Source organism: Rhipicephalus sanguineus, chromosome 7, assembly GCF_013339695.2.
Source record: "Rhipicephalus sanguineus isolate Rsan-2018 chromosome 7, BIME_Rsan_1.4, whole genome shotgun sequence".
NCBI classification, from domain to species: Eukaryota; Metazoa; Arthropoda; class Arachnida; order Ixodida; family Ixodidae; genus Rhipicephalus; species Rhipicephalus sanguineus.
Window position 1 is genome coordinate 82,306,448 of NC_051182.1, and position 12,151 is coordinate 82,318,598.

The following is a 12,151-nucleotide window of genomic DNA, read 5'->3' on the forward strand; positions in this document are numbered from 1 at the left end:
TCACCTCGCAGTTCACCATGTGTGACCATGTCGTCGGAGCGCTTCGGCCTCATACTTCTGCGATCGCTCGCAATGTTCCACTCTCTCCTCCAGCCGATCATCCTTACGATCATCTTAAGGAAACCCTCATCAGGTGCACTCCCGACAGCGAACAACATCGACTGCAGCAACTCTTTACATTAGAGGAGCTCCGCGATCGTAAACCTATTGACATACTGCGTCGCATGCAAGCCTCGGTGCCCGATCTCTCTGCGTCTCCGAACACCGTCCTTCTTCGGGAAATTTTTCTGCAGCGCCTTCCAACACTGGTCTGCATCATTCTGGCAGCGTCTTCAGCATCCACGCTGAAATCTCCGGTTCACTTGGCTGACAAGATTATGGATGTTGGTTTTCCCTCCATGGCCACGCTTCGTCACTCTCAACAGCCTTCGCCAAACGGCACAGCTAGTAGCGATGGTTACGCGTGTCTCCTCGCTGCTAATGAGGAGGTCACTCGAAAGGTAAATCAACTAACAGCTCAAGTGGCCGCTTCCGCACAAACCAACCGCGTCCTTCATCACGAACTCACCGCCCCAGCCCTAATCACTCCGGCGGCAGTTCTACTAGTCCCGATGACCTTTGTTGGCAAAACCGTCGCTACGGGTCACGTGCAAACAAGTGTCGTGAGCCTTGTTCGTACGTGGGAACGACCGGGCCGAAGAGTGACAGCGACCGCTGTTCCCGGCATCACGCACAGTCGCCTCTTGCACGTTACCGATCATCGCACCATGGTCCGCTACCTCGTCGATACCGCGTCCTTCCTCCTATATCTGCGTCCTTCCTCCTATATTAGCTGAAAGACGCCGTCGTTCCGACTCCTCTCTTCTCACCGCGGTCAGTGGATCGACTATCCTTGACTTGCGGCCAAAAATCGGTGACTCTTGACATTGGCCTCAGGCGTACCTTTCTCTGGCTCTTTGTCATCGCGGATGTGCGCCAACGAATATTCGAAGCCGACTTCCTATGGCACTACAATCTCATCGTCGACATGCGGCATAGCCGCATCCTGAACTCTGAGACAAGCTTAGCCATCCAAGGCGTTTCCTGTTGCGCTTCACCAATGCGGCTTCTTCAGGCACACACAACCCTTCCCGACCATTGGTCAAGTGTCAGGTCAAGTGTCAGTGCCTCCTCGCCTCGTCACGAAGGGCCCTCCCGTATTGGCCCGGGCTCGTCGCCTCGCACCAAAAAGGAGTTTTAGCACATGCTTGATCTTGGTTTCATTCGTATCTCGCCCAGTCCTTGGGCCTAACCACTCCATATGATCCCAAATAAGACTGGTGATTGGCGCCCATGCGGTTATTACCATGCTCGTAACAAGGCAACTGTACCGGATCGGTACCCCATTCCCCATATCCAGGATCCCCCTTCGACACTGCACGGCTGCACCATCGGCCTGGTCAAAGCCTATCACCAAATCCCAGTCGAACCCGCAGACATTGCGAAGGCTGCCATTATAACAACATTTGACCTGTTCGAATACACTCATGCCATTTGGTCTTTGCAACGCAGCACAAACGTTTCAACGTTTCGTCGACCAAATTTTGCGTGGCTTCACCTTCTGCTTTGCCAGTCTCGACAATATACTCGTCTTCAGAACCTCTACTGAAGCTCACAAGCACTATTCACCTCAAGTGCTTGAGAGACTGAGCAAGTTATGCCTCGTTGTTCACGGCCCTAAGAGTAAGTTCAAGGTCAGGCAGCTGAACTTCCTCGGCCATCGCGTCAACGCACGTGGCATTCGTCCAGTACCGACTCGTGTAGGCAGCTGCGGCAATTGTTTGGCCTCGCCAACTTTTATCGTCCTTTCATTCCTCGCTGGGCCGATATGCTGCAGCCTCTCAACGGCCTTCTCACGGGCGTAAAAACACCGACTACTCCGGTACGCTTGTACGATGCGGCTGACCATGCATTTAAAGACATCAAGAAGCCATTGCCGGCGTTACACTTCGTGCCCACCCAAAATGCGACGCCCCAACATCCGTCATGGTAGATGCATCTAATACTGAGGGCGGCGCCGTCTTGCAACAGTCCGTTTCTGGCGGTTGGCAGTCCATCACATTCTTTTCCAAGACGTTTGCCCCTCCTGAGCGCCGCTAGAGCACCGACGGTCGAGAGCTACTCGCCATCTACTTGGCTGTGAAGCACTTTCGCCATTTCCACGAGGTACGTGTCTTGTAGGTGGCCGTGGTACATGGTACTGAAGTGGTCCAGTACAAGAATCTTTGCTTCCGCGGCTGGAATGGTGCGTTTCGCTGGTAGCTTGGGTACGCTGAAGTTACAGGCAACATCCACAAAAGACCATGGCGGGTCCATGAGCGCCGTTTAGGCAATTTCAAGCGTAAATATCGAAATGTGTTCAGCGCCGCGTTGAATTGTGAGCGAGTTCTTGCTCTGAGCCGCCGGAGAAGCGCCGTGCCTGCGGAGGACTCTCCCAGTCTTGACAGCTCCGTCAATAAGGCCTGGGACGCCAAAAGGCAAAGCGGAAGAGACTCGGCTTCATTGGTTACCTTCTTTTTGAAGCCACCTGAGGAACTCCCATCGCCCAGCGGAGACCCTTTCCGTGCACTGCCTCTAAGCGTTTGAACTGGCTTGGTGATGGTGATATATAATGACAGCTGATAAAGAATGCGGCTTGTTATGAGCACAGCGTTCAATTTAGGCATGGACATAGGATTGTTGCTCCAACGTACCCCTGTCATGCGACGAAGAGCGTTGAATCTTTGCACTGATGCAGTGACTATACCATCAACGGCACGCCGCCATAGTAGCTTGTTGTCGATGGTAACGCCCAGGAAACGGACACTTGTTACACAACGAATTGGGTGGCCTCGAATATTCAGCGACAGACGTGTTGACTTCCGTCTCACTTGCGGGAAGAGCATAAAGCTCGATTTTTGCGCTGATAACGACAGGCCATTTGTCGACAAGTGGCATTCAATGATTGAAATGGCGCCCTGTGCTATCCGGGCCAAACATTTGTGCTGGTACCCTGAGATCCAAACGCCGATGTCATCGGCCTAGATTGATATTTTAACTGCTTTCAGAGCTAAGTGCAGAGTGTCAGGAAGGCTGGTCATGGCAGCGTTAAAAAGCAAGGGAGATGGAACACTTCCTTGTGGGACGCCGAGGGAAACGCGTCGCTCTTCGCTCGTTATATTTACAAGCGTAACCCCGACAGAGCGGTCTCTGAGAAATTCATGTACGAACCGAAGAGCATTTCCCGACACACCCATGGCTTGTAGCCCGTTGACGATGCCTGCCTGAAGCACACAATCATAAGCCCTGGCAACGTCCAAAAAAAGACCACGAGTGTCGAGAGGCCGCTAACATGGTAGTGCTCGATGTGGCTTAATAGGTCCAAAACACTGTCCTGGGCACTCAGTCGTGGGCGAAATCCCGTCATACACGATGGCCATCGTCTTCCTTGCTCAAGGTATCAAGTTGATCTTGTACATATCAATCTTTCCATCAACTTAGATAAACATGATGTAAATGATACCGGTCGATATAATGCGAGGCTCGCAGGATCCTTTCCGGGCTTAAGGACTGGCACCACCCATGCTGTCTTCCAAACAATTGGGATCTCTCCCGTGCTCCAGACCTCATGCCACCTCATGCACTCCACAAGATGGATACGCCATTCAACTTTCGAGAGCGGGATATGGCACTTAGCAAATTAAGAAGACGCTGTGCAATGGGTCCCGATTTGATCAGCAACCAGATGCTGACGAATCTGCCATATGAGCGAAAAAGGGGCCTTTTGGACACATTTAATCAAATTTATTCAGGACATGGAACTGCAATGGGTTTTCATGATCGACTTATCAGCTGGCGTAAAGCGTTCGTTAGCAACATATTCACTAACGTGCAATGTTGTACGATTTCTTCTCCGAGAGGAGCTGTGCCACCCAGAAACGTCTCAGACGTATAGTACACTGACACAAAGCGCCGCATGATATCACTGCCATTCACACTATTGCCACTTCTAGCTCTGCTGCCTGCTGATTTCTAAAAGTAAAAAAAAAATTACGGTGACCTAAAAAAGGCAAGCGAATATAAGCAATATAGCAGGGTGGTTCCGTATTAAACAATCAAAGCGAATAAGTATACACGTTTCACGTAAGCAGAACGAAATATTTAAAAAAGAAGTGGTTAACCGCAACTGAATGAAACCGACGGCATATGGTCTACCGTCATGTGGTGCTCGTTGAAGTATTTTTATATTGCGCTGAATTCGTTAATTGACTAAGGGCAAATTGGCGACATTTTGAATATTCCCTTTAGGGCCAAGTGCGCTTCGTCACGTAATAGAGCGCATTTAAAAACGACCGATAATTTTTTTTTTTTTTGCGACGTACATGCCGCGTGGTTAATGAAATGAAACCACGTGACTACGCTCATGCGCTACCGTACGGCAGCGCTCTCAAACGTGCTTCCACCGAAACAACCGGCGCGCGAAGCGTGAGCCTATCGCTTCTCAGGGACGATGGCGCTTACTTGCCGTTTGCGGCAGTCAGAAATACTGCAGTACGGTAGCGCAGGAAGGCAGCAGCATGGTAATATTTCTCCGGCTTTTTTTTTAACGCCGGAAGAAGTCACTACGCAGCATGTACACAGGGGTCCACTGTTAAAAGGAACATCGGAGCGTGTGGAGGCAGCTCGGCGCCACCGCTGGCCGGCGGGTGCAACGAGATTCGCGCAGATGCAGTGAGCGCCGTGCCCGATGCTCTTTCGTCGCGTCAACGGTTCGCTTCGCGACGATTCGCAGCGTGGAAGGAGACGGCAGCAGATGACGAAAGAGCACGACTCACAAGGCGCACTGCGCCTGCGTGAAACTCGCTGCAGCCGCTGGGCGGCGGTGGCGCCGAGCTGCCGCCCCACGCTCCGATGTTCCCTTTAACAGTGGACCCCTGTGTACAATGGGGATGGAAAGAAATTCGAAGAGCGCTGTTTTCCTCAAGCTGCGACCTTGGTGACAATGAAAAGATTCTAGAATGGTTCTTCAATGTATAATGGAAGACTCTATTGGTTTTTTATTACCATCCAGGCTACAATCGCTTGAATAGAAATGCGTAACAGTGGAGAATGTAGATGCCGCAGTGTTCGCGTTTCTTTCCATCCCCCCTGTACGTTTCCAGAAAAAGGTGGAGTGGTCGTTTTGGAATGCCTTCTACAAAGTGGCAAAACGCACTTGGCCCTAAAGTGAATATTATACATGTTGCATAGTTCATCTTAGTGAATTAAGAAATTAAGTAATATATAAAAATACGACATGATCTACCACATGACGACAAACCATCTTGTTGGTTTTATTCAGTTGAGGTTAACAACTTCCTTTTTAAATAGTTGGTTTCAGTTACGTGAAGAGCCTTCTATAAACACGATACAGGCGGCACCCCTAAAAGTATGACATAGAGTATAATGTATTGTCAGCTTAGATCTTAAGGTGAGACAAGTGAAAACTCCGTGCCTATGGAAAATAGCATAAAACGGCTCGTGGGGACACTCATGAGAAAAACGAAATACTTGGTATTATGTTTCTTAAATCCCCTTCCTAATATCCTTTGATTTTTTTTATAATTTCATTTATTATAATGCAAGCTCAATTTCGCTATCTTACTGAATAGTAAGCAGAATTTTTGTTACGGTATATTCTAGGCACGCTCAGATTATTCTACCTTCGTCCTCATGATCGCCTTTACATACCAGTAAACTCACATGGAATTTATATATGTGAATAGTAGCAATGACACAGGCAGTTAAAAAATAAAAATAAATCAGAGAAGGAATTTAGGAACAGTCTACAAAATACATATTACAGCAAACAGGCAGGCAAAAACTATGCACAAGCCCAGGTAATGGAGGGATTCAAACGGAGGACAGCTAGGAGAGCACTGTGCAAGTGGTCAAATTATCATTGAAAGAACTTCTTGAATAATTCAGCAGGAAGAACAAAGAAACAGTATGCCGGCTTTTAGTCGTGACAATATCTTCTGTTACGTAAATGCTCGTTCTACTGCATCTAGCATCGGCAACGGGGGTGCGACGGTTCTTATTATCTTATGTGTATATAAGTGAATCTCATCGTACGTTAGTGAAGCTTACATCCACGAGATAAAACTAATCGATGATGTGTGAAAGCAGCGAGACGCAAAGCAACCCCATTCTCGCATTCTTGAGCCTGCAAACGAAACACAACGCGAGAAAAACTTCGATAACGACACAGTAGCGGCATCAGAATTTGAGCGGAAGACGCCGCATGCATTGGAGTACGCAATACAATAATAATAATAATAATAATAATAATAATAATAATAATAATAATAATAATAATAATAATAATAATAATAATAATAATAATAATATTAATATCTGGGGTTTAACGTCCCCAAACCACGATATGATTATGAGAGACGCCGTAGTGGAGGGCTCCGGAAATTTCGTCCACCTGGGGTTCTTTAACGTGCACCTAAATCTAAGTACACGGGCCTCAAAAATGTTCGCCTCCATCGAAAATGCAGCCACCGCCGCCGGGATTCGATCCCGCGACCTTGAATAAATACAGCACCGTGGCTACGAACTAATGTCATAACACTGACACAACAAAAAGAAAGTAAACACGAGAAAACAAAATGTTGGATGCGCGTAGATTTTCGCGCGCTAGTTTTCGTCGAGATGGCGCGAGTGCCATCACGTGACTCTGCTCCACCAATGGGGACGCGTAGACCTAATAGCAGGTGCTCTCTGAACCACTCTGGTGGAAAAATAAAAGAATGTCACTGTCGCCTAGTTTTATTCTGGTGGCTTAGTGGTAGCAGTATCAGCTTGAGAAGCGGAGTTCGGCCGATGTTTATTTTTTCGCTCGGTGGTGTTCCTACAGAAGCATCTTGTAGCTTATGATACTGGATACATTATTGAATGTATCGGAAATACAGATACAGATACTCGTTTTGCGAGACGTATCTCGATACAGATACAAAACACCCAAACAGTATCTAAGATATTATCTAAGATACATGTATATTCGATACCGCCCATGACTGACTTTTGCTACAACCCGTTACCTTTGTGGACTGAAAGAGAGACGAACATTGATGTTCATTACAATGGAGGCCGAGGAACCTGTCACATACGATTTTTGCAACTTTAATCTCGTGTTCCCTCAACCTATCATTGCTGCATCTTCCTGATTTGCCTACGTAACTTTTCGCGCAGGTTAAGGGGATGGTGTAGATGACCGCGGTCTTGCATTGAACAAATTTCTTTCCGTGTTTTATTTGGCAGCTCCGAGAACTTTCCATTTCTGGTTTTGTTTTTCTGCATAGCCTGATAAGTTTATTAGGCGCTGAGAAAACCACATCAGTGTTACCTCGCCGTCCGATTTTTTTTAGGTTGTGCGACAACCGGTCGATGTACGCATTTACTGCCGGTCGTTTTTTCTTCCAATCAATTGTTTCTTGCACACTTTCAAGGTTATTTGATTTTCACGCTTCATTCAGCATTCTTTCTACGACAGATACTCATAGCTGCCTGGAATAACCAGATTTCTGTAGACTGAGGGCCTGCTGCCTGAACGCTTCGTGGGTAATGTGATGGCTGATATGTTAAGCGCGTTAGTGAAAGACATTTTTGCAACTCCTCTTCTAACTAGTTTGGAATGGGCTGAGTGATAGAATACCACCGGTTTGATTGCCCTAGGGTTGTACCGCCAGCATGTCAAGTCGTCACTTAAGTTAACCCTTTATTGCATGCTGTCCACTACAGTGGACACATTTCTGGAATTTTTGTAGCAGCTGCGGTGCCTCGGAGATGTGGACCTGCGTATTGGCAGCTACAGTGGACGAAAGGGGTTTTCATTCGCCGCACTAGATGGCGGCAGGATACCGCGGGTTTTTCTGCACACTTGCTCAAAATCGCAGCCTCCTGCTCCGGCGCGTAAGTCACGTTCTTCTTTACTTTTTTTTCTTATAACTGAGATGAAATAGCGTTTTGGTGTGCGTTATTGTATGCACGCCATAGAAGAAGCATTCGTAGTCACGAGCCATAAATATTGTGGCTTAGTGAAGTGAATATAATTTTTCAGAACAAATTTTGCAATATGTCTACTGTAGTGGACACCATGCATGGTGGGAACAATCCTCGCTCACGTGCGGGTTTTGTATGTCATGGCTCTTCCTTTTTGTAGCTTCATATTTGGGGTTGCTGATGTTTCTATTATTGCGATAGCAATTATATGGACACTCTCGGCTGATTTTTGCTGTCGCCGTCATGCCTCGGATATATATATATATATATATATATATATATATATATATATATAAAGGCAGAAAGAAAAATAAAGCAGAAGAAAAAGAATCTGAAGTACCTGACCGGGGATTCGAACCAGCAAACCCTCGCTCCCCAGCGCGCTTCGGTAGACAAGTCAACCACATGCCATGGACGCGCCGGCGCAGCGAGCTACTCGAAAGAAACCATTGACTGGTTCTGAAATCGAGGAATTGTTGGACCTTCCTTTGTCGGAGGATCAAGTGAACGCGCTGCTCGACGAAGACGTGCCATCTGGCAGTGAAGACGACCGCCTTCAAAGTGAAGGTGACAGCAGTGATGAAGTAGAAGTAGGTAGATGGAGTGACATTGTTGATAGCAGCGACACTGACGATAATGCCGTGGACACCGACAGCGATGCCCAGAAGTGGGGTTCAAACCTCTCGCATTTTTTTTCAATTTGTCATGTGTACATTTCTGGCGACTCTCGTGGTACCGCATCCAACGTTTGGTGTTCATGCATAAATTTGTTCGGGCAAGAAATCTCGACGGCTGAAAAGACTCGCCACTTTCATTAATCGAAGCTGGTGTTCATGTTGTCCACTGCAGTGGACATTCTGTATCTTATTAAATAAACGTTTGTCTTCAACGAGACATTTTCTCAGCTTTTTCTGAATGCACTATAATAGAAAATTAAAATTAAGCGGTGTTTACATGCGTAGATTTTTGTCATGCAACAAAGGGTTAAAATTGATATCTAGAGGCTTAATACTTCCTTGTAAGGAAACCTCGAAGGTAACTTCTAGAGGAGACAGGCACTCGCGTACAACAGTAAAAAAAAAAAAACAGAACACTCAGTGTCAAATTCGTCTAACGAGCAATTAAGACACACAAAAAAATCGTCAACAATTCTAAAAATTCTAACAACCTTGGTCTCACTAAGGCGGGTAGACAAATCTCTGTCTAGCTTGGCTAAGTACAGTTTGCTCAAAACTGAGGCTAAGCAGGATCCTAACAGAGCCCTTGTTTCTGCAGGTACCGGATGTTATTTCTTTGTTCGAAGGTTGACTTGAGGTACATGTGTAACAGTTCTAAAAAACGCTCAGGTGTAGTGCCTGCTTCCATACTAAAGATTACGTCCCCATATTCATATATACATGATTGAACACAGCTTAGCAATTCCTTTTGCGGCAAAGAGTAATACAGGTCCTTCACATCAGCCTAAATAAGGCCTCGAGTTCTTTGTTGAAATTACCCTCCACGTAACGAGAACTTCTGAATTTTTCATGATGAATGGATCTTTGACCTCGAGCAGGTTAAGCATAACATGCAATGGCCTTCTGCCATGTGTCCTTCTCCGACACAATTACCCTGAACGGTACGCCTTCTTTGCGGGTCTCCGCACTGAAAAATATATTAAGGCTGGTATTCTTAATTTTCCCTGTTCCTTTCAATACGTGGTCAAGCTTCATGTCACGGCACAACGCGACAGCTCTGCTCTTTACTTTAGCCAACGATGGTCTTCTGTGTTCATTAAAGGGGTGGTGCCAGAAAATTTGTGGCTTGCGCGTTCTTTGCTGTAAGCGTTTCCTATAGCTCGAGGAAGCATGATACACACACCAAGGTTGAAGAATTTTAGCTAAATAATTCAATATCGCGTTTTCATGTGGACAACTTTCGGTTTCGGTTTCTGGCCGCTGAGGTTGGGCAGTGACGTAGAAGTGTAGGAGGCTTGTTCACATGACCACACAAGGCTGTGATGCACTTAGATACAGGAAGCGATAGAAACTCGGCGAGTGATGTCGCAACCGATGCTTTGCCGGTACTATAGTGAACTACAATATAACCTAGTTCACTACAGCCGGTACGTACGTTGCGGAGGTCCTTAGGTCACTCACGTCACTACAGCAGATCTGGTGTGACGTCACTACAACTTTCATTGTCCATCCTACAGAGCTACGTCAGTGTTGGCGCGCTAGCGATGGGCCTCGGTCGGGAGAGTGGACATTTAGGCACACTTTGGAAGAGAATTAAAATATATTGTAAACGTTTAGTGTCCGACCCTTCGTGTGGAGTGTCCTTGCATACAGAGCAGACCCACAACAGGCTTTTTATAGCCTCGAAATATCATGGCACCACCCCTTTAAACACTGCGTTTATAGCATTCCTTGCTTTTCCCTCGCAGCTGCCACGTGAAAACACTGCAACCCCCCCCCTCCTCTTTATCAGCTGGTACTATGGACAGCGCATTGTTAACAAGGTACGAAACAGCGCTATTTCCCGGCAATTTCGAGCACTGAGGCTTACATTTCTTGTGAATGTCAACGCCCTCCGAGTTGATCATCACGCTTTTTTCATCCGGTACACGTATAGAAATCTGCCGCACCAGAGAGAGCAGCTCCGGTTTCTTCCTCTCGGTCTCTGTGGTGAACTTAGGACCTCGTTCTGAGACCTGATGCACTTTATCCCGCAGGGAAAAGCCTTCTGCATTGTGGACTGGCCCACCTTTGTGATCAAATGTCCCGGGAGCGGCACATCTAATCGAGCCACAAAGGTAGCACAGTCCACATTCCAGAAGGTTCCCCCTGCCAGATAAAGGGCGTCAGGTCTTCCGTCCAGGGTAATTGTGTCAGTGGACACATGGCAGAATGTCATTGTTATCTTTTAGAACAGCTTATCCTGCTCGAGGTCAAAGCTCCACTCATCACGAGAAATTCCGAAGTTCTCGCGTACGTAGAAGGTAATTCTAGCAAAGGACTTGAGGCCTTCTCCGCTGGCGTGAGAGACCTGTATTACTCTTTGCCGCAAAAGAAATTGTTAAGCTGTGCTCAATCATGTATAGATGAATATGGGGACGCAAGGTTTCTTACTGAAACAGGCACTACCCCTGAGCGTTATTTTTAGAACTGTTACACATGTATCTGAAGCCAACCTTCGTGCAAAGAAATAACATCCCACACCCGCAGAAACAGTCTCTGTAGGATCCTGCATAGCCCCAAATTTGATCAACCTGTACTTTGCCAATCTAGACAGATACTCGTCTGCCCGTCTTAGTGATACAAAGGTTGTCAGAATTTTTAGATTTGTTGACGATTTTTTACTGTTTCCTCATTGTTCGTTAGACGACTTTGACACTGAGTGTTCTGTTTTTACTGTTGTACGCGAGTGACTGTCTCCTCTAGAAGTTACCTTCGCAGTTCCCTTGCAAGGAAGTATTAAGTTTCTAGATATCAATTTTAACTTCATTGATGACCTGATGTTCAGGCGCTACAGCCCTAGGACAATTAGACCAGTGTTATCCTAGCACTCAAGGCAATCCATACTACTTAAAAGAGGAGCTGCAAAAAAGTATTTCACTAACGCACTTAACAAATCATGCCGTCGCTGTACCGACGAAGCGCTCAGGCAGCAGGCGCTACGTCTATACGAAGCTATTTATCCCAGGCAGCTCTTAGTATCTCTCGCAGAAAGAATGCTGAGTAAAGCGCGAAAATGAAATAACCCTGAAAATATGCAAGAAACTTGTGACTGGAAGTTAAAACGATCGGCAGTAATTCCGCACATCCACCGGTTCTCGCACACCCTAAAGAAAATCGCACGGCGAGGTAACACTGACGTGTTTTTCTCAGCACCTAATAAACTAATCTGGCTATGCAGAAAAACACAACTAGAAAGGGAGAGTGCTCGAAGCTGCCAAATAAAACACATAAACAAGTTTGTTGAGTGCAAGACCACGGTCATCAACAGCCTCCCCCAAACCTGCGGGAAGAGTTACGTAGGACAATCAGGATGATGCATCAGTGATAGGCTGCGGGAACACAAGAATAATATTGGAAAGATCTCA

General features: G+C 46.6%; 1 long non-coding RNA gene across 1 annotated transcript in view; it reads right to left on the reverse strand.

Moving 5' to 3' along the window:
* Nucleotides 1-12,151, reverse strand: part of LOC119399566 (uncharacterized) — a 39,668-nt gene that overhangs the window by 26,677 nt on the left and 840 nt on the right. The gene's annotated exons all lie outside the window — the stretch shown is intronic.